The sequence below is a fragment of the Taudactylus pleione genome, unplaced genomic scaffold (assembly GCF_031769625.1).
Source record: "Taudactylus pleione unplaced genomic scaffold, aTauple2 ptg000749l, whole genome shotgun sequence".
Taxonomy (NCBI): Eukaryota; Metazoa; Chordata; class Amphibia; order Anura; family Myobatrachidae; genus Taudactylus; species Taudactylus pleione.
In genome coordinates this window covers 350,206-376,215 of record NW_028285151.1, presented here as the reverse complement: position 1 = coordinate 376,215, position 26,010 = coordinate 350,206, and the positions used below count along the sequence as shown (strand labels likewise).

Sequence of the window (26,010 nt, the reverse complement as noted above, 5' to 3'; positions counted from 1 at the left end):
CTCTCCGTCAGCTACAGGAAGCTTTAACATCAGCTCCACCCTCCTGCTCCTTGTGCTAGTGCATGCAGCTCCTCCTTGTCGGTGCTCTTCACAGGCACAACAGGGAACGCGCGCGGCATGATGTCATCACGTCACGCTGAGCACATTACCAGTTACCATCATCTGAATGCTCATTGAATGGGAAGGAACAGGACGGGAGACAGAGCTCTATACTGGGCAGCTGCAGGGTGATCCTTGTCCTCCCGGTCCGGGGCGGGCATGTAAATCCGTTCCTGACACGGGTAGACAGTAATTAGAATTAATTAGTGGTGATCTCCCTAATGGGTGGTCCGGTGCATCCCCGGACCACCCCTTAGTTCGCCTATGCTGCTCACACACTCCTAGTTACGGCCCTGACTAGTGGTGTTGCATATCAAGCAATCAGATTCTAGCTGTCATTTTTCTTTTGCATCCTAGAAAATGATAAACAGAATCTGACTAGCAACCCTACCACTTTTAATTTTTCAGAAGCTTTAGTAAATCTACCCCCTGGTCACAAATGTTTGGTGAAGTCCTTTGACTTTTACTACTTCTAGCTCATATAGAATATTAAAAGTTGACCATGGGATTTTTCGTTTAACTAATCGTAGACACCTGATCTATCACCACTGTGTAGCACGCACCTGATTCCGGATCTATCACCACTGTGTAGCATGCACCTGATTCCGGATCTATCACCACTGTGTAGCACGCACCTGATTCCGGATCTATCACCATTGTGTAGCACGCACCATATTCCGGATCTATCACCACTGTGTAGCACGCACCTGATGCCAGAACCTATCACCACTGTGTAGCACACACCTTATTCCGTATCTATCACCACTGTGTAGCATGCACCTGATAACAGATCTATCACCACAGTGTTACAAGTACCTGATGCTGGATTTATCACCACTGTGTAGCAAGGATCGGGTACCGGATCTATCACCACTGTGTAGCAATCATCGGGTGCCAGATCTATCACCTCTGTGTTGCAATCATCGGGTGCCAGATCTATCACCACTGTGTTGCAAACACCTGATGCTGGATTTATCACCACAGTTTTACAAGCACCTGATGCTGGATCTATGACCACTGTGTAGCAAGCATCGGGTGCCAGATCTATCACCACAGTGTTGTAAGCACCTGATGCCGGATCTATTGTATAGCATGCACTTGATGCCGGATCTATCACCACTGTGTAGCACGCACCTGATGACGGATCTATCACCACTGTGTAGCACGCACCTGATGCCAGAACTATCACAGCTGTGTTGCAAGCATCAGGTGTCGGATCTATCACCACTGTGTAGCACAAACTAGGTAAATTGTATTTTAATACACACTTATTTCTAAATAAATTTATTATTACATTATTTTTTTATTGTAGTATTTTCCTCTTTTTTTTTTTTAGCACTGAGGGACCAATTTTCAGCATCTGTAGGGGTAAAGTCTGTTTAAAGAGGTTGAGAGATGAGTATTTTTAAGATTATTTCCCCAAACATTTGGTCAGTTACCTATTGGGATGACTGGGCTGGGCCAATAAATTTGGCCTTGAAATTCAATGTGTATTTAAAACAGATTACTGCCCTGCCTTCCTTAGTAGTAGTGGGTAGTAGTGGTAGTGCTGCAGTAGTAGAAATAGTAGTAGTAGTACTAGTATTAGTAGTATAGTAGTGGTGGTAGTAGTAGTAACATTAGTAGTAGTATTGTAGTAGTAGTAATATTAGTAGTATAGTAGTAGTAAAATTAGTAGTAGTATTTGTAGTAGTAGAAGTAGTGGTAGTAGTAACAGTAGTAAGTGTAAGTATTAGTAATATAGTAGTAGTAGTATGGTAGTAGTGGTAGTAGTGACAGTTGTAGTAGTATTAGTAGAAGTAGTGTAGTAGTAACAGTAGTAGTAGTTGTAGTATTAGTACTGTAGTAATAGTAGTAGTGTAGTAGTGGTAGAAGTATATGTATTACTGTAGTAGTATTGTACTAGTAGTAGTCTTAGTAGCAGTAGTAGTAGAAGTATAGTAGCAGTAGTAATCTTAGTAGTAGTATTATAGTAGTAGTAGTTTTGTAGTAGTAGTATTGTAGCAGTAGTAGTAGTCTTAGTAGTAGTCTTAGTAATAGTATTAGTAGTAGCAGCAGTAGTAATCTTAGTAGTAGTATTAGTAGTAGCAGTTGTAGTAGTAGTAGTATTGTAGCAGCAGCAGTAGTAGTATTATAGTAGTGGTAATAGCAGTAGTAGTATTATAGTAGCAGTAGTATCAGTAGTATTATAGTAGCAGCAGTAATAGTATTATAGTAGTAGTTTAGTGAAAGTAGTAGTAGTAGTTTTGTAGTAGTATTATAGTAGTAGTCTTAGTAGTAGTATTATTATTAGTAGTATTGTAGTAGTAGTCTTAGTAGTATTATTATTATTAGTAGTAGTAGTATTGTAGTAGTAGTCTTAGTCTCGACTACTACTGCTACTATAATACTACTACTAAGTATAGTAGTAGTAGCAGTAGTATTGTAGAAGTAGCAGCAGTAATAGTAGTCTTTAGTAGTAGTATTGTAGTAGTAGCAGCAGTAGAATCTTAGTAGTAGTATTAGTAGTAGTTCTATTGTAGTACTAGTAGTAGCAGCAGTAGAAATAAAGTAGTAGCAGTAGTATTGTAGTAGTAGCAGCAGTAATAGTAGTAGTCTTGTAGTAGTAGTAGTATTATAGTAGTAGTATTATAGTAGTATTCATAGTAGTAGTAGTAGTAGCAGTCTTAGTAGCAGTTGTAGTAGCAGCAGTAGTAGTAATATAGTAGTAACAATAGTATTATAGTAGTAGTCTAGTAGTAGTAGCAGCAGTCTTACTAGTATTATTATGAGTAGTAGCAGTTGTTGTAGTAGTAGTAGTAGTAGTAGTATTGTAGTAGCAGCAGCAGTAGTAATATAGTAGCAGTAGTAGTTTGTTGTAGTGGTAGTAGTCTTAGTAGTAGTATTATAGTAGTAGTTTTGTAGTAGCCGTAGTAGTATTATAGTAGTAGCAGCAGTAGTAATATAGTAGTAGTATTATAGTAGTGGTAGTAGTAGTAGTAATATAGTAGTATTATAGTAGTAGTATTATAGTAGTGGTAGTAGTAGTAGTAATATAGTAGTATTATAGTAGTAGTAGTAGCAGTCTTAGTAGTATTATTATGAGTAATAGTATTGTAGTAGCAGCAGCAGCAGTAGTAGTAGTAGTAGTAGTAATATAGTAGTATAGTAGTAGTATTATAGTAGTAGTAGTTTTGTGGTAGTTGCAGTAGCAGCAGTAGTAGTTTTGTAGTGGTAGGAGTAGTAGTTTTGTAGTAGTGGTAGTAGTAGTCTTAGTAGTAGTATTATAGTAGTAGCATTATTATGAGTAGTAGCAGTTGTAGTAGTAGTATTGTAGTAGTAGTAGCAGCAGCACTAGTAGTAATATAGTATTAGCAGTAGTATTATAGTAGTAGCATTATTATGAGTAGTAGCAGTTGTAGTAGTAGTATTGTAGTAGTAGTAGCAGCAGCACTAGTAGTAATATAGTAGTAATATAGTAGCAGTAGTAGCATTATTATGAGTAGTAGCAGTTGTAGTAGTAGTATTGTAGTAGTAGTAGCAGCAGCACTAGTAGTAATATAGTATTAGCAGTAGTATTATAGTAGTAGCATTATTATGAGTAGTAGCAGTTGTAGTAGTAGTATTGTAGTAGTAGTAGCAGCAGCACTAGTAGTAATATAGTAGTAATATAGTAGCAGTAGTAGTTTGTTGTAGTGGTAGTAGTCTTAGTAGTAGTATTATAGTAGTAGTTTTGTAGTTTTGTAGTAGCCGTAGTAGTATTATAGTAGTAGCAGCAGTAGTAATATAGTAGTAGTATTATAGTAGTGGTAGTAGTAGTAGTAATATAGTAGTATTATAGTAGTAGTAGTAGCAGTCTTAGTAGTATTATTATGAGTAATAGTATTGTAGTAGCAGCAGCAGCAGTAGTAGTAGTAGTAGTAATATAGTAGTATAGTAGTAGTATTATAGTAGTAGTAGTTTTGTGGTAGTTGCAGTAGCAGCAGTAGTAGTTTTGTAGTGGTAGGAGTAGTAGTTTTGTAGTAGTGGTAGTAGTAGTCTTAGTAGTAGTATTATAGTAGTAGCATTATTATGAGTAGTAGCAGTTGTAGTAGTAGTATTGTAGTAGTAGTAGCAGCAGCACTAGTAGTAATATAGTATTAGCAGTAGTATTATAGTAGTAGCATTATTATGAGTAGTAGCAGTTGTAGTAGTAGTATTGTAGTAGTAGTAGCAGCAGCACTAGTAGTAATATAGTATTAGCAGTAGTATTATAGTAGTAGTAGTTTTGTAGTAGCAGTAGTAGTAGTATTATAGTAGTAGTAGCTTTGTAGTGGTAGTAGCAGTAGTAGTAGTCTTAGTAGTAGTATTATAGTAGTAGTAGCTTTGTAGTGGTAGTAGTAGTAGTCTTAGTAGTATTATTATGAGTAGTAGCGGTTGTAGTAGTATTGTAGCAGCAGCAGCAGTAGTAGTAGTAATATAGTAGTAGTAGTTTTGTAGTAGTGGTAGTAGTATTATAGTCTTAGTAGTATTATTATGAGTAGTAGCAGTTGTAGTAGTAGTAGTAGCAGCATTAGTAGCAATATAGTAGTAGTAGTAGTATTATAGTAGTAGTCATTTTGTAGTAGTAGTAGTAGTTTTGTAGTGGTAGCAGTAGTAGTCCTAGTAGTAGCAGTATTGTAGTAGTAGTTTTGTAGTAGTGGTAGTAGTATTAGCAGTAGTAGTTTTATTATTAGTAGTATTGTAGTAGTCTTAGTAGTAGTATTATAGTAGCAGCAGTAGTAGCATTGTAGTAGTAGTATTGTAGTAGCAATAATAGTCTTAGAAGTAGTATTATTATTATGAGTAGTATTGTAGTAGTAGTCTTAGTAGTATTATAGTAGCAGTAGTAGCATTGTAGTAGTATTGTGACTACAGGGGTCAGTAGTAGCAGCAGTAGTATTCTTAGAAGTAGTAGCAATATTATTATAGTATTAATAGTAGTAGTATTGTAGTAGTAGTAGTCTTAGTAGTAATATAGTAGCAGTAGTAGTAGCAGCAGCAGTAGTCTTAGTAGTAATATTGTAGTAGTAGTAGTAGTAATACTGTAGCCCCACCACTTTTAATTTTTCAGAAGCTTTAGTAAATCTGCCCCCTGGTAACAAATGTTTGAAGTCCTTTGACTTTTACTACTTCTAGCTCATATAGGATATTAAAAGTTGACCATGGGAGTTTTTGTTTTTTAAACTAATCATAATTTTAAGCCACTGTGTGGCAGACACCTGATACCGTATCTATCACCACTATGTAGCATGCACCTGTTGCTGGATCTATCACCACTGTGTAGCACGCACCTGATGCCAGATCTATCACCACTGTGTATCAAGCATCGGGTGCCGGATCTATCACTACTGTCTGGCACACACCTAATGCCGGATCTATCACCACTGATGCACACACCTGTTGCCGAATATATCACCACAGTGTTGCAAGCACCTGATGCTGGATCTATCATCACTGTGTAGCCGGCTCTCACTGTTGTATTCTTACCATCGTTGCCAGCCCCTATGGTGGGTTCCTGCCTTCATCATATGCCTGTTTCCACTGCAGGATTTGGCTTGCTTTGCCGACTGCGCTTACCAGGTGAGCAAACTACAAAGCTATGGGAAGCCTTTTTCTGGTGTAACGGCAGGTTCCCAGGACTGCTGTGGTGACCAGTGAGCTGTTTATCCCGCAGCACCTATTGTGCGGAGACACATTGCTTAAAGTGGTCCTAGAGAAGTGGTGGAACTTCAATAAAGTGACAACATGGTCTCACAAAAAGGGGCGTGGTCACACAATAGTATTCCCAATTAAAATTACACCACACAGTAGCACAATCTAATCCACATTACACCACATATAGGGCCTGATTCAGACCCGCTCGCGAGCGCACAGCGCTCGCAAGCGGGTCGATGGTCCCCCACTGCGCCTGTACACACCGGCTCCAGCATGTGCATGTGCGAGACCCAGCCGATGGTGAGTGACAGCTTGCCCCATTTTGGAGGTGGGCTGGGGGGGTGGCTGGGCAAACGGAGGCATTCCTGCAGGAACGCCTGCCATTTGCGGGCGGCCCTACTGACATCACTCGTGATGTCAGTAGGTGGACTTCCTGCTCTATTAGAGCAGGAGGTCCACTGGGGCTTGCGGCCATGAGACACTACCACAAGGGTCTCATCGCAAGCCTGATGGTCGCGATGGTCTTGACCATCGCGACCATCACCTGGCCGCTCGCATAAGCTACAGAAAAAAGGGATTTGCCCTCCAGCACACTGCAGCTAAATCAAAAATACTTGAATCCTACATAATAATAGAAATTCAGAGGTATTGGTTACATACATTTGCAAATATATGAATAAGCGCTGGGCCAACATCAAGGCTCGTCTATACCAGCGTCCCTAACATAAAGGGGTTCACGTTCGAGGAGCACCCACAGCTATGCGAGCGGCCAGGAGGCTGTCTTTAAAAAAAAAAAAGGGACGCCCTGATTCAGAGCGAGCGCTCTCAAAGAGCGTCCGGCTCTGAAACAGGCCCAGAGTGCCCCTGATTCACATTACACATTTGGGGGCATATCCAATTAGCCGCGGGGTTTCACCCACGGCTAATTTTCAGGCTAAAGTCCCGCGACGCGGGGATTAGCTATTCAATAAAATAGCTTTTTCCCCGCTTCAAAAAAACAGGACTGCCAGGCGAGAACTGCGGAATCAGTGTGTTATTCATGCTCGCGCGAGGCCGAATAGGGCGGCCTCACGCAGATTTTACCTCGCACCTACATGAGGTGCGAGGTAAAGCCTGACAGCGGGGACTCGCACGCAGGGTCTCGGGGACACCCGCACCTGGAGTCCCCGCTAATTGAATCCTGACCTGCACGATAATTAGCCGCGGGGTAAACCCCTTGGCTAATTGGATATGCCCCTAAGTGTCCCTTATTCAGGAGGGGTAAGACAAATGATGGAGGATCTAGCTAAACTAAAGCAATGGTCAAGAACATGGCAACTACAGTTTAATGCTAAAAAATGCTAAATTATGCACTTTGGTCTCAAGAACCCAAAAGCTAAATATAATATTGAAGGTACTCTAATGGTAATTACAGAGGAGGAAAGGGATCTAGGAGTCACTATTTCAGGTGATTTAATGGCAGGTAAGCATTGTAACAAAGCAATAAGAAGGGCAAGTCAGATGCTTGGTTGCATAGGGAGAGGAATCAGGAGTAGGTAGAAAGAAGTAATAATGCCACTGTATAGGTCATTAGTATGGCCTCATCTAGAATACTGTGTTCAGTTCTGGAGGCCACATCTCCAGAAGGATATAAATACATTAGAGGCTGTACAAAGAAGGGCAACTAAAATGGGTCATGGCCTACATCACAAAACTTATCAGTAAAGACTAAGAGATCTCAATATGTATAGTCTGGAGCAGAGAAGGGAAAGGGGGGGACATGATAGAAACTTTCAAATATATCCTGGGTTTTAACAAGGTGCAGGAGAGAGACATTCTTCAAAAGAAGAGAAGTACTAAAACACGAGGACATGCACTGAAACTGGAGGGAGGTAGATTCAAAGGAAATTTGAGGTAAAAATTACTTCACAGAAAGGGTAGTAGATAAGTGGAATAGCCTCCCATCAGAGGTGGTAGAGGCTAAGACAGTAAAACAATTTAAACATGCTTGGGATAGGCATATGAATATCCTTACAAAGAACTGAGGATCACATAGGGTTGAGGTTACCAAAAGGTGAAAAAGGGCAGACTAGATGGGCCAAGTGGTTCTTATCTGCCGTCAAATTCTATGTTTTTATGTTATGACACACAGTAGTGCCCTGTTTACATAATGCCCACATTTGTGCCCCTTATACGCAGTGTCCAAAGTAGTAGTGACCATAATACATATGCCCACAGTAGTAGTGCCCCTTATGCAATGTCCACTGTAGTGGTGCCCCTTACGCAATGCCCCAAAAGTGGTGCCCCTTATGCAGTGCCCCCAGTAGTGGTACTGCCCATTATGTAGTGTTGCCAGTAGTGGAAGTGCCCCTTATGCAGTGCCCACAGTGGTAATGCCCCTAATGCAGAGCACCCAGAAGTGTTGCCCCTTATGCAGTGCCCCCAGTAGCGGCAGTACCTCTTATGCAGTGCCCATAGTGGTAGTGCCCCTTATGCAATGCCCACAGTGGCAGTGCCCCTTATGCAATACTTACCTTACGCCCCGCTCCTGCGTCCGCTGCCGTCCAGTCTGACAGGCTGCTCCTCGGAACTATGGGAGAGACGTCATGCGGGACCCGGAAGCCGGAGCTCATGAGTGAACTCCAGCCTCCGGCTGCCACTGGCACTGTGGGGAAGGAGCAGGGTGCCTGCTGGTAACAAAATCTTAGCGGGCGCCCGGCAAATGGAGCCTCCTTGTGGCGCCGGGCTGAGGTGCGCTGGAGGAGGCGGAACTGTTACTGGTTCCGTCTCCAAATAGAAGTGACAGGACGCAGTTCCGCACCATTCTAGCCCACTTTAACCCCTGTGGAGACATTACAAAATCCAATAATCAGCCCCTTGTATGCATACATACTTATTGGAACTCTCAATTCACGGAGCGGCAGTTTACAAGGAATACAAACTCACTAGAGCCCCAGCACAGATAAGTAATTGCTGAAACCACCTGTTTGATCGGCTGGTAAGGAAGGCTGTGTGCATATGCTACTCTATAACTCATACATCTCTCTGAGACATTATTGGTTTACTCTGCATATTTTATTGGATAATCGCAGCTAATGCAGAGTTATTTTATACCTGAACAAATATTCCATGACTTTGTTCTTTCCTCTGTGGCAATAAGGTTGGGAAAGTTGACACATTTTATGCATTTGTCATTTTGTACTTCATCTGATTATAATTTATAAATAGTATACATAGTATATTTTATACTCAGACCCAAGAGTTGTGTACATTTGTCCAGAACTTAATTCTACTAAATTCAAAAGTAATACAACAAACAGTTTGCAATTTTCATAATACATTAAATATATCCCTGTTTAATTTATTGGCTTGTGTGTCTCCTATGTCCGGTATAGACTATTTGGCGCTACCAGTTTTTAGTGCTTGTACTTACCTACGGGCTTAGGGTGTAGGTAGGAGAGCTGCCAACCTGCATAATCAGCATACATAGGTGGGTGCCCTGTAACTATTCTATCTTTCTAGACTGTAATAAAGCTTTCAAGTGCAAAGACTTCAGCCTACTGTTATCCTGATTTTATGCAATTTTTCTGATTATAACTCGCCTGCTCATTGCGGGGTCATGTGGACTATTCCTGTATTGCAATTCAGACTGTTTTGCTGCTCAAGCAATCCTACTACCTATCTTAGCATCACAGCTCCTAACTTGGCTCTGGGACTCTCTGCTCTTCATACCATCGGTCTCACCATCAATGGTGGCTGTTGTTCTGAGGGTCCTCTCTCAGAGTGTTGAGGTTCATGCTAAGTATCCACTGGAGTGGTCAACTCCGGTGCTGGGGATTGAGTACTGGATCTACTGTTTACCCCTCTTTGGAGGTTGTAGACTCCAGACACCCAGCTCTGGTAATTGGTTTGTACTATCTTTTAGTGGATTTCAGGTGGGCTATTGATTATCTGTATTTCTCACTGTTCTGCTTCCTGAGTTCTCAAACATTGGTTCCAGCCCCTTACTCCTGTTTTTAAGATTAGGGGTTAATTTCCACTCAATTGGTTCCAGGTGCAGACTGGGAGCCTTCCAGTGATCTCTGACCTTAGCAGACACTAGGCTATATACAATATGGGTACTACCCATGAGTAGACATCTAATACAACCACCTCAATTCCTGTATATCTCGTCAACTCAGTCCACAGCTCCTGACTCAGATCTGGCTACTTAAACTGTGAAAGCCAGGAAGTCTGCAACTATGTAATACGCACTATAAAACTTGTATGTCATATTTCTAGCTAATGTTGCGTACACACGGTACGATAAGCTGTCAGATTTTAATGATAACGATCCTATCGTTATCGTTAAAATATGACAGTTTCTGGCCCTTGCAAATAACCATACGATGGTCGATGCGCAGCCACGTATGGTCGTTATCGTCTGTGCAAGCAGGCAGACCTGGTTGATATCGACCAGGTTAGCCTGCTTACTATAATGATGTTCGCAGGTCGTTATAGTCATTAAGGGGTTACTGCATGTGTTGGATGAACATCCAACACACGGAGGACGATCAGACAATGAAGTCAGATCGTTATCTGATCGTTGTCATCGTACCGTGTGTACGCAGCATAAGAATCTGAAATGGGCCTAACTAAGAATAGCTTTTTGTTTCCTGTTCTTATTTCCCTCCAAACTAAAACATAACTACAATCCCTTTGGTTCCACCAACTACCCACCCCTTTTTTACCCTTTTATCAGTTAATTGGTATTCTTTATATATTATTTTAACATACTAATACGATCAGTAATTCCTAGCTCCAAACAGACTGTAAAAAATTATTTTTAAGGGCTTAAACTACTGTACGTGGGCAATTTTTAGTTTCTATGATAAAATCTGACAAGATTAATCGCTTAGAAAACACTGCCTTACTTTGTACAATTAATTGTCTGACATAAATCGTTCTGAAATCTCATGACTGTGCCACATTAATTCCACTCACATGGTGACATACCTGTAACTCATCAAGAACTAACACCAACACCTGTGTGGATACAAATCGGCTACAGCATTTATTGATTACATAAGTCTAGAAAACAGCATCACATTCTTATACCTACAAATATATATATAACGATATCTACCCAATCTACATCTTTCACCCACACCCTTTTGTGGGACCACAGATTAAGAAATTCCTGCAGTACAAGGAATTCCCAAAGATGCTCACTCAGAAGGAGGAAGCTGCTTGGACCAGGTTATTGGTTCAGTGCTTCCTGGGCAATTACAAAGCTGAAAATTACGTTGGTTGGTTGAGACTTTGGTGAAGAACTTTGGCACAATGGGGTGCAGGATGTCCCTCAATGTCCATATTCTTAATGCTCATCTTGAGAAATTCAAGGAGAACATGAGAGCATACTCGGAGGAGCAAGGTGAGAGCTTCCAGTAGATTATACTGGAGTTTGAACGACGCCACCGAGGGCAGTATAACGAGATCATGATGGGAGACTACAACTGGGGGCTGAATTGTGAAAGGGATGTGCTGTGTAAGTCTCAAAAAGCTACTCACTTCTAATTATTTTGTGGTCATGTTTGTACAACTTTATATATTAATTTTCATACATATGTTGATTTTTTTTGTCACATTGTGTAAACAAAAATGCTAATTCACCATTTTCTCAACAGAAATTAGGTCAATTTCAAAGTATAAAATGTCCTGGTCACAAAAGCAAAGTTTGAGTGGTATAAACACCATTTCCGTACTTTTGAAACATAAGCAATTAAGAAATAGCCCTTACTACCCAAGGACAAAAAACGTGTTACACAGTGTTATTATTACATTATCAGATCCAATTTGTAAAAACAATGTAATGTACCATAAACACACTATAATATTTATGCATGCAATTTTTGGATGGTAATCCAATATGCAGTCAGAATAAGTAGCATAATATCAGATATGTGAAAATGTGCTCTATTTACTACAATCCACATTTAAAATCCGGTTGCAGTGTGATATTTCCGAATTCAGGCAATATCACAGGGATTTATTAAAAATCCCTTGCAGGGACAGAGCTTGTGTAAAGCTCTGTCCCTGCGAATCCCTACCGCAGCCGTATCACTGTATTTTTCAGAAAGTGCACAGTGATAAGGTTCCGCGCATGTGCCAACCATCCGCCGCTAAACCCCCCCCTGCATTTTGCAGGGGCGTGCATAATTAGCCACTGTGATGCCATACTGCGTGCGATGAGGTTAGCAATTCCTGAGTAAGGTTAGAGCTTGTACAAGTGTGCATGTGGCTGCGATTGTACTCTAAGTTACCGATGGTTTCGTAGTCTTGCTAAGTATTACGGATGTGTGTAAGGTAAAGGGGATGTCCTTATGTTAGGCTGCGTATGGCATTGCGATTGCAATCATTAGCATATCTTTGCAGTGTGACTGCGTGTGTAATCGCTATTGTGATCGCAATAGCGATACTTACTGAATCAGGCCCAGTATACATAGTTGTAGCAGATCCTCCTTCACTCTACTGACTAAGGGGCTTATTCATTAAACCTAAAAATTCTCTAGAGATAATTAGGTTTAGAACTCGCATGGAGTTCTACCTAATTATAGGTGGAATTCATCATTCCACCTCTCCATAAGTATCTATTCCGAAAAGCTGTCATTTTTGCGATGACAGCTTTTCGGGAAATAGATACTTTTCCCTGCCTACACTACCTTATCGCATCTGGAAACAGTGCTGCGCATGCGCTGTTACATCTGTAAAACCAGCGCATGCGCAGCACTGCCTACAGATGCGTTAAGTTTGTTCACACCGGCGCACCTCCCTGCTCATCCACAGCCAACCCGGCTGCCTGTCCTCTGGCACCCCGCCCCCCACTGACACAGAGCTGCAGCCGCTGTGGGTGTCTGTGACTCCTGCTGAGACCGTGCAGCCCCGCAGCGCCAGTCCCCTGCCACCACTGCTGTGCCCGGCTCACAGGAGGAGAGCTCGGGGAGCCTGGAGGAAGCTTTATTAAGGAAAGAGGACACAGCAGGGAGGGATCTTTTCAGATCTCTCTTCTGTATTGGGTGCTGATACTCGTACAGCATCACTGTCAAGTTCCGAAAAAAATGCTTTTTTTCCCCATAACCTCCAAATCCCCATACTATAGTATAGGGAATTAGAATTAGGAATTAGAACCAAAACATAGGGGTCTGCTCACAACTCTAATTACATTACTATTCCACCTTCACTGATTGCACCATATCCCCTCCTTTTCTTTCTAATTCCCATTATTACACTCATTCATTAACTGTATTATATTATTGTTCCCCTTCACTGATTGCATTATGTTGCATCTTCTCTAAATCCCATTATTTAAACCTCACTCACTGACTGTATTATATTACTGTCCACCCTTGACTAATAGCACCATATCCCCCATCATCTATAATACTCACTATCACACCCCTCACTCACTGATCACATTATATATCAAGGACCCCCTTTGATTGTATCAGGCCCCCCTTCCACTATGATACTTATTATTACACATATCAGTGACCGCATTACATATCAGTGTCTCAAAACATCCCCCCCTTCATTCCCCCATAGATTGTAGCAGGCTCCCATCTCCTATAATACCCATTACAAAACATGGAGTAATAATGGGAATTGACACCCCTCAGTAAGTGACCGCATTATCTGTCAATACTTCTCCCTCCTAACTAATTTTTTTGATGGCCCCCATTCCCTATAATACTCATTATTACACCCCCACTGACTGCATTATATATCAGTGATCAGGGCCGGATTAAGGTCTGTGGGGGGACCCTGGGCAACAAACTTGTGAGGCCCCCTATCAGTGATCCGAGTGATCCGGCTCCTGCAGTGGGTAATGGGAGAGACGTCATGACGTCTCTCCCATAATGCAGAGCGCGCCAGCCCGGGAGGACTGACGTGCGGACGGCGGCGGGAGCTGGAGCGTGGGTTCAGGTATTTTTATTTTATTTTATTTATTGTTTAATTCTAGTGTGTATTTGTCAGGGGGGGGTCACTTATACTGGGGGCACTGCATCGGGGGGGAGACTTTTACTAAGGAGGGGACTACTACTGGGGGCACTGCTTTGGGGGGAGGACTATTGCTAAGAAGAGGACTACTACTGGGGGCACTGCTTCAGGGGGCGGACTATTACTAAGGAGGGGACTACTACTGGGGGCACTGCTTTGGGGGGGATCACTACTGGGGGGGATACTACTGGGGGCACTGCATCAAGGGGGACTCCTACTGGGGCACTATATAAGGGGCTTACTACTGGGGGCACTGCACAGGGGGGACCACTACAGGGGGCACTGTATAAGGGGAACTAATGGGGGGCTGCATAAGGGGGACCACTACAGGAGGCACTGTGTAAGGGGCACTGTATATGGGGGACCACTACTTGGGGCCTGTATAAGTGGAACTAATCGGGGGCTGCATAAGGGGGACCACTACTATGGTGACGGCCTGCATAAGAGGGACCACTACTGGGGCATTGTATACTGGGGGTACTATATAAAGGGTACTACTGGGGGCCTGCATAAGGGGGACCACTACTAGGGGCACTGCATAGGGGGGACAGTATAAGGGGCACTGCATTAAGGTGCAAATGACACATTTATTCAGTGGCCACACACCTTGTGATCACGGGCATTTTTCACCGCGTGCGCACATAGTGGGGGGGGTCTTCATTTTAAAATGTGCCCTGGGCTCCAAATATCCTAGTTACGCCACTGGGCATAAGTAGGGTATTTGGGTTTGGGTCCAAACAGATGAGTGAGTGAGTCCAGGAGAAGAGCATACAGCTGCTAAGTGCTGTAGCGGAAAAGATATAGGGGGAGATGTATAAAGCCTTGGAGAGAGATAAAGTACCAACCAATCAGCTCTTAATTGCCATTTTAGCTGTTTGAAAAATGACTGTTAGGAGCTAATTGGTTGGTACTTTATCTCCTCTCCACTTTATCTCTCTCCAGGGCTTAGCACATCTACCCCATAGAGAGAGGGGTTGGATAAAAATTTTGGAGGAGAGCGCTCTGTGCTATCCCTCCTAATCCGCCAGGGCACTGTGCTGCCAAAACCGCATCACCACAATCTCTGACCAGGCCAGCTAGATGTGCTACTGTGCATGAGCGGTTTGTCCACGCATCTTCAGCTTTGTCCTCCATTGTGGAAGTATGTGCCCCTGTGTGTCTTTCCTCTGCAGAGAGAGTTAGTTACACCAGAGACCCTGTAATGCCACTGTGTCACCACCACTAGTTGCACCATATACTCCACTGCCACCACTGTGTGTCTCACTAAACAGCACAACACCTGTATTAAAACTCAGTATTTTCCTGGCTGGATCTGTTAAACCAGCTATGTACTGTACATTGTATGCCTACTGCATTAACCCTGTGTTATTCAGCAACCTGCTCTACCTGGTTAATAAACCACAACCTGGTTATGTTATTCATCATGTGGACTGACAGCCATAACACACCACTGCCACTGTGAAAACACAGCATATTCTGTTTATTATATGGTGTCATTTGTGCAGAATATGCAGCTTTATGTGATACAAAGTCTTGTTACCTAAAGGCCCCCATACACGGTGCAATTCAAAGTTTGCAAGATGTGTTGTACGATTGCCCTTGAAATTCTTCCCTTAATATCTTCTTAAGATGTGGTCAAATGGTGTACGATTGATCGTTACAATCATAGGATAAGATGCATAGAAGTGTATCACATTGTACTCAAAAGATTGTAGATCTCTCTGCAAAACCATCTGATCTGCGATCCAACTAGAGGACGGCAGGGACGCGCATCTAGGTCACAGAACACACAAAAAACACCTATTTTCATACGATTGGTCTGTACAACCTGTGGAAACTGTCCATATCGGGTAAAAAATCGTACCGTGTATGGGCACCTTAATATTGTGGAATGTGATATAGGGGTAGAGAAGAGTTAAGGGGCCTATCCATTTGCCGACTTTCTGCACGATGCGACCAAAACCAGGAGGTTTTGGTAGGAACGTGCAGAAAGTCTGCAAGTGGATAGCCGGCAAGGACCAGCGATGCGCGTGCACGCTGGGTCCTTGCCGACCCCGACTATCTATCGGACATGCCCATCAACCTGACGATGGTCGTCAGCTTCGGCATGTTAATATATAGGGAGGTTGGGCTCCTGTCTGAACGTCTTTCAGTGCGGTGCCCGCACTTCTGCGAGACATGAAAGTTTGAATGCTGGACGTTCACACTTTCATGTCATTAAATGGATAGGCTGTATTTAAGGGCACCACTGTGTGGCTGTGTGTAAGGGCACTACTGTGTGGCTGTGTATAAGGGCACTACTGTGTGGCTGTGTATGAGGGCACTACTGTGTAGCTGTATAATAAGGGCACCACTATGTGGCTGTGTATAAGAGCACTACTGTGTGGCTGTGTATAAGGGCACTATTACTGTGTGGCATAATGTGAATTGGTGGCAGTATTGTGTGGCATGTGAATTTTGGGCACTGTGTGGCATAATGTGAATTTGAGGCATTACATTACAGTATGTATAATTTAACATGTATTTAGCTTTTTCATTGTATTTTATGTGGACCATGGGGTACACTAACTTAACATATGTAAACTCATTTAATCTAAACTTTACTATATATCTATTTCTTCATATAATGTTTGTATAAGGTCACTACTGTGTGGCTGTATAAAAGCGCACTGCTGTGTGGCTGTATAAAAGGGCACTACTGTGGTGCTGTACATAAGGGCACTACTGTGTAGCTGTATATAAGGGCACTGCTGTGTGGCTTTATACAAGGGCACTACTACTGTGTGGCTGTGTATCAGGGCACCACTATGTGGCTGTGTATAAGGGCACTACTGTGTGGCTGTGTATAAGGGCACTACTTTGTGGCTGTATTTACGGTGATTACTGTGTGGCTGTATATAAGGGGATTACTGTGTGGGATTACTGTGTGGCTGTATATAAGGGGATTACTGTGTGGCTGTATATAAGGGCACCACCAGGGCTGCCATCAGAAATGGTGGGGCCCGGGACTGACAAAATAGCCAGAGCCCCTCGCTCCCCCTACCCATTTTTTGAACAGCAGCAATTATGTGTGGGTATTAGTATTTTCAATGGGGTATTAATAATTATATATGCCCTTGAATTGAGATACTCTTTCTGTCTATCACTGAACACAGTAAAGTCATTTGGCTTCCTTTTCAATTTTATAAACCTCTAGCATCCTTCTGTCTCTCCAGCCCAGCCCTGGTGTCCGACTATTGTCCCCAGTCCAGCCCCAGCTCCAGACGGGTCAGCCCCTGCCGCAGACAGCCAGCCTCATATAGCCAGCCTTCCCCAGACAGACAGCCCCAGCTAACCAGCCCCAGATAGCCAGTCTGCCCCAGACACCCAAACTCTGCCCCAGACAGCCTGCCCCAAATAGCCAGCCCCTACCCCATACAGCCTGCCCCAGATAGCCAGCCCCTGCCCTATACAGCCAGCCTCTGTCCCAGATACCAGCCCCAGCCAGTCTGCCTCTGACCCAGCCAGCCCCAGCCTGCCTCAGACAGCCACCCCCAACCCCAAACAGCTAGCCCTACACTTACCTGATGCTTGTAGCTCCTCGCTCAGCTCTCAGCCAAAAGCTGCGGCTCCGCTATCAGTGGCATGGTGTGACAACATTACGTTATGCACGACAGCCGCCGGGTCTCTCTCCAAAAGGAAAAAAAAATGGCAGCCTTTTGCAGCACAGTGGGCATCGGGCGGGCCCCCCTCTCTTTCCGGGCCCGGGACTCCAGTCCCAGCAGTCCCCCCCTGATGGTGGCCCTGGGCACCACTGTGTGGCTGTGTATAAGGGCACCACTGTGTGGCTGTGTATAAGGGCACTACTATTGTGTGGTATAATGTGAATTGATGGCACTACTGCGTGGCATGTACATTTTGGGCACTGTGTGGCATAATGTGAATTAGGGGCATTACCTTACAGAACATATAATTAACATGGATCTGGCTTTTCAATGTATTTTATGTGGATCATGGGGTACACTAACTTAACATATGTAAACGTTACTATATATCTATATCTCCATATAAATGCTGGCGAAAACTATTTTTTTTTAGTAGACTAAATAGACCAAAAAATCTCTTATCCAGCCCATAAGCAGTCTCCCACATTTTACTACATGTCCTTACTACAAACTGCCAGGTTGCTTTCCTTGCAAGAGTACTGGGAACAGACTGTCTAAGTGAAAATGACAGGCATCATTGGTATACAAAGGTAATGTCATTGCAGTGGCAATGTCCTGCTTGTGTACATGTTTTATCAGCAGTGTTTTGCAGGCTCTCTCTCTCTACCTGATAAGACTGTCTTAACACCCATTCACAGGAATAATTTTTTTCTTAAAAAAAATTATAATTTACTCCTCCTGAGGTCCCATGCTGTCGCTCTACCAATCAGCATGCTGACAGCAGGTTGGGAGACAGGTAGAAAATGCTGTACTCTGATTGGTGGATAGCTCCAGCTATCCACCAGTCAGCAAGGTCACAACAATTCACTGTCTGGCTGTAGGCAGGGAGGCAGGTAGAGAATGTTGCCTGAACACTCTGATTGTGTGTAATTCCGTGCATAGGGCTGCCGGCTGATCCTGGTGTTAAATGTCGACATTATGAACATGTCAACATTTTAACCATGTCAATATTTTTCTTGTCGACCTTATGTCCATATCGACATTCAAAACCTGTCGACATTCTGAAAGGATACCATGAATAGAGTTTAACTTTTATAGCACAATGCCCATCATACACCAAAACTGTGAAGTGATGAGTCCCCTTATGACCAGGCCAATAATAATAATCATTAAAGTCATTTACTTGTTTAGAAAGGTGATTACTCACCAATGTTTCTTCCTGGGTGATCATGCTTTGACGATTATTAATATTGTAAATGTCATTATGCATGAAAACTGTCACCCGTGATTGTAAAATATAGGTAACAATAGTCCATTTAGATTAAATGCAATGTCTTTGTTACATTTGGTGCCCAAAACTTAATCATAAAAATGTATTAAAAATATTATTTAAGCACTGAGTATAATATTTGAGCTATGTCAAGGGTAATAATAATAATAGTAATAATAATAATAATAATAATAATAATAATAATAATAACGACAACAGTAGTAATAATAATAAGAATTATTATTATTATTATCATCATCTTACGTACTAAGGTGCATACTCTCCATTGTAGCTTTTCCTCGGAGATTAGGTTCCTCATTATTAGCAAACACATCATACAGGCTACAGATGACTCTCACCCCTGTCTATAATATAGATAACAATAGTCTATTTAGGATTAAAAGCAATGTCTTTGTTATATAGTTAGATTGGGTGCCTAAACCTTAATTATAGATATTGATAATATTTTTTTATCGGTAAAGCACTGTGTAGCATATTTGTGCCTATCAAGAATTATTATAATATTAATATTTTAGCATTGTAGTGAAGTTATAAGTCACATTGTAACAGATTGAGTTAAAAAGTAATCTCTTGAATTCCCATTCAGATCTTCAAATGTACATGGTAAGACTATAACCTCAGTCTGTAATGCAGATAAACAGCAGTTTGTTTAGATTTATAAAAATATTGCATTTCTTACAGGGCATGCACAAAACTTATTTAAAAAAAATTTATTAAAAAAGTGTGAATACTACTTCTTATAGAAATATTAATAACAGTTATATTTTACCATTGTAGTGAAGTGATTACTCACCATTGCAACTTGTTGAATTAGATAGGATTCTATTGTATATCCATTGTGAGTCTCAGGTGTTGAAAATTACTCTGACCTTGGTCTGTAATATAGATCACAGTGGTCTGTTTAGTCTGTTTAGATTAAAAACAATGGGGTCTATTTCTATTCATCATCACTTAATTTCTACAAACGTAGGTGAAAAGATAGTCACCTATTTTTTGTATAAATTGTCAGAGCTATTCATCATTCATGTGACGCAGGAGATTATATGTATATATATATATATATATATATATATATTAATATTTTAAACACGCACACATTGGAAATTATATTTTAGGAGCAATTTCTTTACTTTTCGGATGTGTAATTGAGTGTTGGACAGAGATGGACTGGGGTGTTGTTTGTGCACATTAACATGGGAAAAGGGCTGAAGTCACGCATCACGGGGGTGTGGCCACATGTTACAAGGGAGTACAGCGAGAGACCTCTGGGAGACTTTCCTACCTTTCTTGTCATTTGGGAAAGCCACCCAAGATTTGGGAATCTGCCTGGTGTTTTGGAAGAGTATGCAAATATGGCATGGAGACACAGTTTTAAACATGACATACTTAATAGATGAATACAGGAAAATATGAGGGGTATTTAACGGAGATTTTGTCACTCTGGCTTAAAGTATTGGGAATCTAAGAGACACAATAGTCCAATTTTACATGCATAATTAGGTGCATTAATAGTGGATTAAAGTCAACCCTTCATTTATAAAAAATGAGGAAAAGGGTTTCCTTGTGACATGTTGGTACTACAGGAAATGTGTGCTCCAGTACAACTCTATTGCTAAGCCAATGATGAACGTGACCATTACAAAATGCTCGAAATGTGAGCAAGACTTCTCCCAGCTTAAATCAGCTCTAATGCAAGCTGCTGTGCAGGCTGAAGCATACTTCCAGTGAAGGTTTATGTTGCAGACTATGCATCAGAATAAGGAATGGTATTGGTTAAGCCAGGTAGGGGAAGTTGTTCAGGAACACCCAGTGACAGAATCAACTAATGGACTGGTTAATGGCCTTTGTGAGCATTGAGTTGGCCTTGTAATTGTATGGGCTAGTCATACCTGTACAGTGATAAATTCTCTGTGGTTATTGACCATAATCTGCTCAGATTGCAACATCCAAACACTGGTGAAAATGGACTCAGCTAACATGGAGTTTACTGGCAGAGCCTATATTGATAGATGTCAGAGGTGTGTGACGGAGGTCAGTCCACATGAAGAATAACTTAACCAGAGATTGGTTTATTAATCAGGTTAAACAGCAGGGTGTGAGACAGTTTGGGATTAATGCAGCACTTTGAAGGAACAGTTGCATGCAGTAGTGGCAGTAGTGGTGTTCAGTGGCACCGCCACTGTTATATGTGGCACTGGTATGTCTTGGGCACAGTCTCTCAAAAGATCTGTCCGGATGACGGAGGAAGATGAACATGCGGTAAGATCTGGGTCAGAGTTTGCGCAGCAGCATAGCACCTCAGTTACTATGGGTACACTGTCACACTAAGAAGAGCAGAGAGCGCACTCCTCAACTGAGCCAGCAGGAAAAGTTTTTTTTGTAAATATAATTAAAAATTTTCATCTTCCTCCCACAATCTAGTCAACAGCTGCACTCCTCATTAGCGACTTTCGCAAACCTCAACTGTGGTAGATTGTTTAGTAACCTGCAATAGTATAAAAGTGATAGAAAATAAAGTGTCGTAATAAGCATTTCAGCACTTGTTGGAAGATTTATTATTTATAGGAACGGATATAGTTGTGTACTTTAGTGTACATTAGATGGGTGTAGTGTAGTAGGTATTAGCGGTTGCGGCCGGCGGTTCAAATCCCGACAGCGGAAGCCCGGCAGGGGTGAAGATCCCAATTGCTAATTCAGGTAAGTACCGCTAACCTAATTCCCTATCCTAACCCTCCCTTAGGGGTGCCTAACCCTAACCTACCCTCTAAGTGCCTAAACCTAACCCCCCCTTCCCCGCAGCCTAAACCTAAGTCTCCCAGGGGGGGTTCCCAACCCTAACCCCCCTTCCCGTAGCCTAACCCTCCCAGGGGGAGTGCCTAACCCTAACTCCCCCCAGGAGCCCCTAACCTGTCCACGGCCACTGCTCGGCGCTGGGCTCCCGGCGTAGGGATAATGATAGGCAACGGGATTTCAACGCCTATCATTAGTCCCCTGTCGGGATTGCACAGTCAGGAAGCTGGTGGTCGGCATTTAGACCGTCAGCTTCCTGACTACATCCCCATTAGACTGATACAGTTGGTTTTAGTTTGTGAAATGGATGATAGGGTCACCCTTAAATTTACCACCCCAGGTAGCTAAAATGTGGGATATCTATGTTTCTAACATTCAATTGTTAAAGAAGTTGGATCTACACTACCGGTCAGAAGTTAATCCAGTCTTTATTGAAATGTAAGTAATTCAAGTCCCGTGACCTGGTATGAAGATAACCTGTAAGCTGCTAGAGGTTACAAAAAAGAGGATGCAGTCACAATATTGACAACTACAATCTTGATAGTCGTAATGTTAATACAACAATGTTGACAGTTATGCAGTGTCCGCTCGAGGCCACAGTGTTGACAGTTATGCAGGGCCGGCTTGAGGCTCTGCACAAGGTGCCTACCCATAATGGGTGCAGTGCAGCCGCCGTCGAGAGCCGCACCCAGAGCCACCATCAGAGGTTTTCTTGTGTGGGGCCCGCTGCTGTAGTCTAAACCCGACAGGAGCATGAACCAAGCGAGGGGGGCTGCTGCCGGGCGGCTGCCCATACTCAACAGGTACCAGCGGCAGTCACAGTGACAGCCTAGCAGCAAATCAGATTGGCTGCCTGTTATTCCAGTGCAGCAGCCTCGCTGAGCTCTCCATGTCTCCACGTCAGTAAGGTGAGCAGGGAAACTCTCTGCCTCTCAAGATCAGGATAATCTCCTGAGACTGCTCTCCACACCGATGTACACTACAAGTACTGCTGAGCTACCGCCACTGGTCTATGCAGCTCTTTCACCTCACTACAAGGTATGTGTCTGCTAATGGCTACATTTTTATGTATATTTACTTGGCTCTGCATCTGCCCCAACCCCCATGTGTATCTCTGCCTACCCCTTATGTGCCTCAGCCCCAATCCCCATGTGTGTTTTGCCTCCCCCCATGTGTGCCTCTACTTGCCCCACAGTGTGTGTCTCTGCCCATCCTACCCATATATGCCTGTACCCACCCAGCCTTTGGGCGGGAAGTACTAAGGTTGCGGTGACCATTCCGCCAGTCACCGCAACCTTACTAATCGCATATGTACTAACATATGTGATTAGTATCGCAAAGGACAGCTCTCGCGATAAGAGCTCCCATTTGCGAAGCAGCCAACGCCGGGTGAAGGGGTCTCGGTGGGACCCCGTCCCCTCCGAGTCCCGGGAACTTACTGCTGGTCACCTGTGCAGGAAGTCCCTGCACCCACAAGAAGATTAGGAGGAGGAGGATGCGGAGGACCCAGGAGGAGCCAGCGACCATGGAGAGTCAGGTGAGTAGGGGCCATTGCTGGGCATCTGCGGGGTGGCGAAGCGGCGGGTGTGGGGTGCGGTAAGAAGCCCATTGGCTTCTATAGGATAATGCCAGGTTTTTCTGGCATTACCCTCCACTGATAATAGAGTGGCCATGGCTTAGTACATACGAAAATGCGGTAAAAACCCAGAAAACTGGGGTTTTACCGCATTTTTCCTTTACTACATCCCTTTGTGAGCATCTGTCCACTTCCCCCTTGGGGGTACCTACTTGTTTAGTTTGTACTGGGGCCCACAAATTCTGATGGCAGCCCTGTCCGCACTCACTGTACTGCACCCTTGTAGCCTGGCCCTGTCAGAGCTCGGCTCTTCTATGATGCCCAGACACAGCCTGGACTTGGCGTGACCAAGAGGTGGTAATGCAGTGCAGTGACACAGCAGGGCAAGGTGCAATGCTGATTCAGGCTGCGGGTTTGAGGTGCAATGAAGTTTAATTAATGTGCTTCATTTTTTTTTCCTGTGGGGGCTAGTGCATTTGTTTTTTTTCCTGTGTTGGACAATGTGTGTATTTTTTTTCCTATGGGGGTCAACGTGTTGGTGTTTTTCCTCTTAGGGCCAATGTGTGTGTTTTTTCCTGAGGGGGCCAATGTGTTTGGTTTTTATGTGTTGTGGGGGCCAATGTGTTTGTTTTTTTTTCCTATTGGGGCCAAAGTGTTTGTTTTATTCCCTGTGGGGGCCAATGTTTGTGTGTGTGTGTGTTTTTATAATGAAAATAAATAATATTAACAATAATAAAAGTAATCATCATGAATATAGCTGGGGGGAGGGGCTGCTTCAAAATCTATCCCACAGGGTGCTAGTAGACCTGGAGCTGGCTCTGCAGTTATATCAACGTTGTTAAAATTTCAACATGAAACATGTTAACATCTGAGGAATGTCTGCATGTTCAAAATGTCAAGATATGAAATGTCCACATTTGAAATGCCATCATTCTGCAGTATGCCAACATTAAGGTTAGGCTGCAGGACTGGAGGGTTAGAAGTAGGCTGTGGAAAGGGAGAGTTAGGGTTAGTCACTAAGGGGAGGGTTAGAGTTAGGGGTTAGGATTAGGGTTAATGGTATTAATCACTTCTGGATGCTGAATGTCATCATCACCAGACCTGACGAACAAGGTAAGTAACTGCTGGATCACCTGACTGTTTTGTCAACATTCTAATCATGTCGACATTTCATCATGTCAACATTATGACCATGTTGGCATTCTTATGTTGACACAATGAATGTTGACAAAATCTACTCAACCCAAAAAAAGTTTAGGTTAGTCAAAACTGAAAAATAATATAAATTAGAAAGTTATTTTCAAAAAGAGGCATTTTTCAGGGAACACATAAGGGGTTTAGAACTTACAGCTGTTTTATTGCAATGAAACAGAGGCTTGTCTGGGCCATGAAGCACCACCGGTGGACTACTGAAGACTGGAAGATGAATTTATGCAGTTGGGTAACTTAATCTCAGTTGGCCGGAGGCAAGATAAATGTTGGTGCCCCCCCCCCCCACAAGTTTAAAACCTGACTTAAAACAAATTTAAACTTGACTTGTGGTTATGTATACACATATAGTGCTTCTCCCTGCAAATGACAGAACACGTGTGTTCTGTCATTTTTATGGCTGCCAGTCAATCAGCGGCCGCTACCATTGTAACAGGCCGCTGGTTGGATGAGAATGGCTGTTACTCAGCCAGCGCTTCCTCATTTATTTATTTTGATAGCATTAGAGGTGTATCTGATCTTTCATAAAGACATTATTGCTCTTTAAATATATTTAAAGAGCAAGATAGTATAAATATATCTTAGTAATGTTTTTATGATAAATTAGATACACCCAGTGCTACGGAAATAAGAATATATATAAATATTTATATAAATATATATATATATATATATATATATATATATATATATATATATAATTTGTGTGTGTAGCAGACATTATTATCTTGTTCTCTAAATTTAAATGTATCATGAATTTGGGGGGCTAATATATTTAATGAGTATATATCTTGTCACTCTGTCATGTAAGGGGGAGGGTGATATATTTAAAGAGCATATGTTTTATCACTGTAATGTTAGGAGGGGGGTGATATTTTTAAGAAGCATATGTTTTATCACTGTAATGTAGGGAGGGTGATATATTTAAAGAGCATATGTTTTAGCACTCTGTCATGTTAAATCATTTAACATGGCAGAGTGATAAAATATATGATCTTTAAATATACCCCCCCTCTAACATGACTAAGGGCTCTATTTACTACAATCCGCATATTGAATGCAGATTGTAGTGTGATATTAACGATTGAATTCGCGTTGCGAATTCAGGCAATATCACAGGGATTTACTGCAAATCCCTTGCAGGGACAGAGCTTGCGATAAAGCTCTGTCCCTGCGAATCCCCTCCGGACCCATATCATGGTATTTTCTCAAAAAATACCGTGACTAAGTGCCCGCGCATGCGCCGACCGATCCCCCCAGTGCTAAGCCCCGCTTCCCGCAATCGTGGACCCCCCGCAACCCCCCTCTCCCTTAATTACACTTACCTGCATTATCCGGGCCTCCGGAGATGTTCTCCATGCCTCTGGTCAGGTGATCTCCCATACTGCACTGGGACCCGATCACCTGATGACCAGGCAGCAGTGCACTGTGGGAGACCAGCTGACCGAAGGGGAGACATCACCGGAGGCCCGATCACCGGTCCCTGGAGTCAGGTAAGTAATTTTTTTTTTTTACTATTTTTTTTTTTACTATTTTTTTTTTCTTTTTTTCACAGTAATCAGCTTGCGGTCTGTTTAGACCACACAGCTGATTACTGGGACCGACTCCGGGCTCTGCTCTCCCCATTAGAGCAGAGTTTGAGTCTGGTAACCGGGGGAGACCCTGGATAACGCCACCTCCAGGTGGCGTTATTATCACAGGGCTTTCCCCGTTATTTTTTCACATTTTAT

General features: G+C 42.7%; 1 long non-coding RNA gene across 1 annotated transcript in view; it reads left to right on the top strand.

Moving 5' to 3' along the window:
* Positions 1–26,010, top strand: part of LOC148477072 (uncharacterized) — a 204,234-nt gene that overhangs the window by 97,005 nt on the left and 81,219 nt on the right. The window lies entirely within an intron of this gene.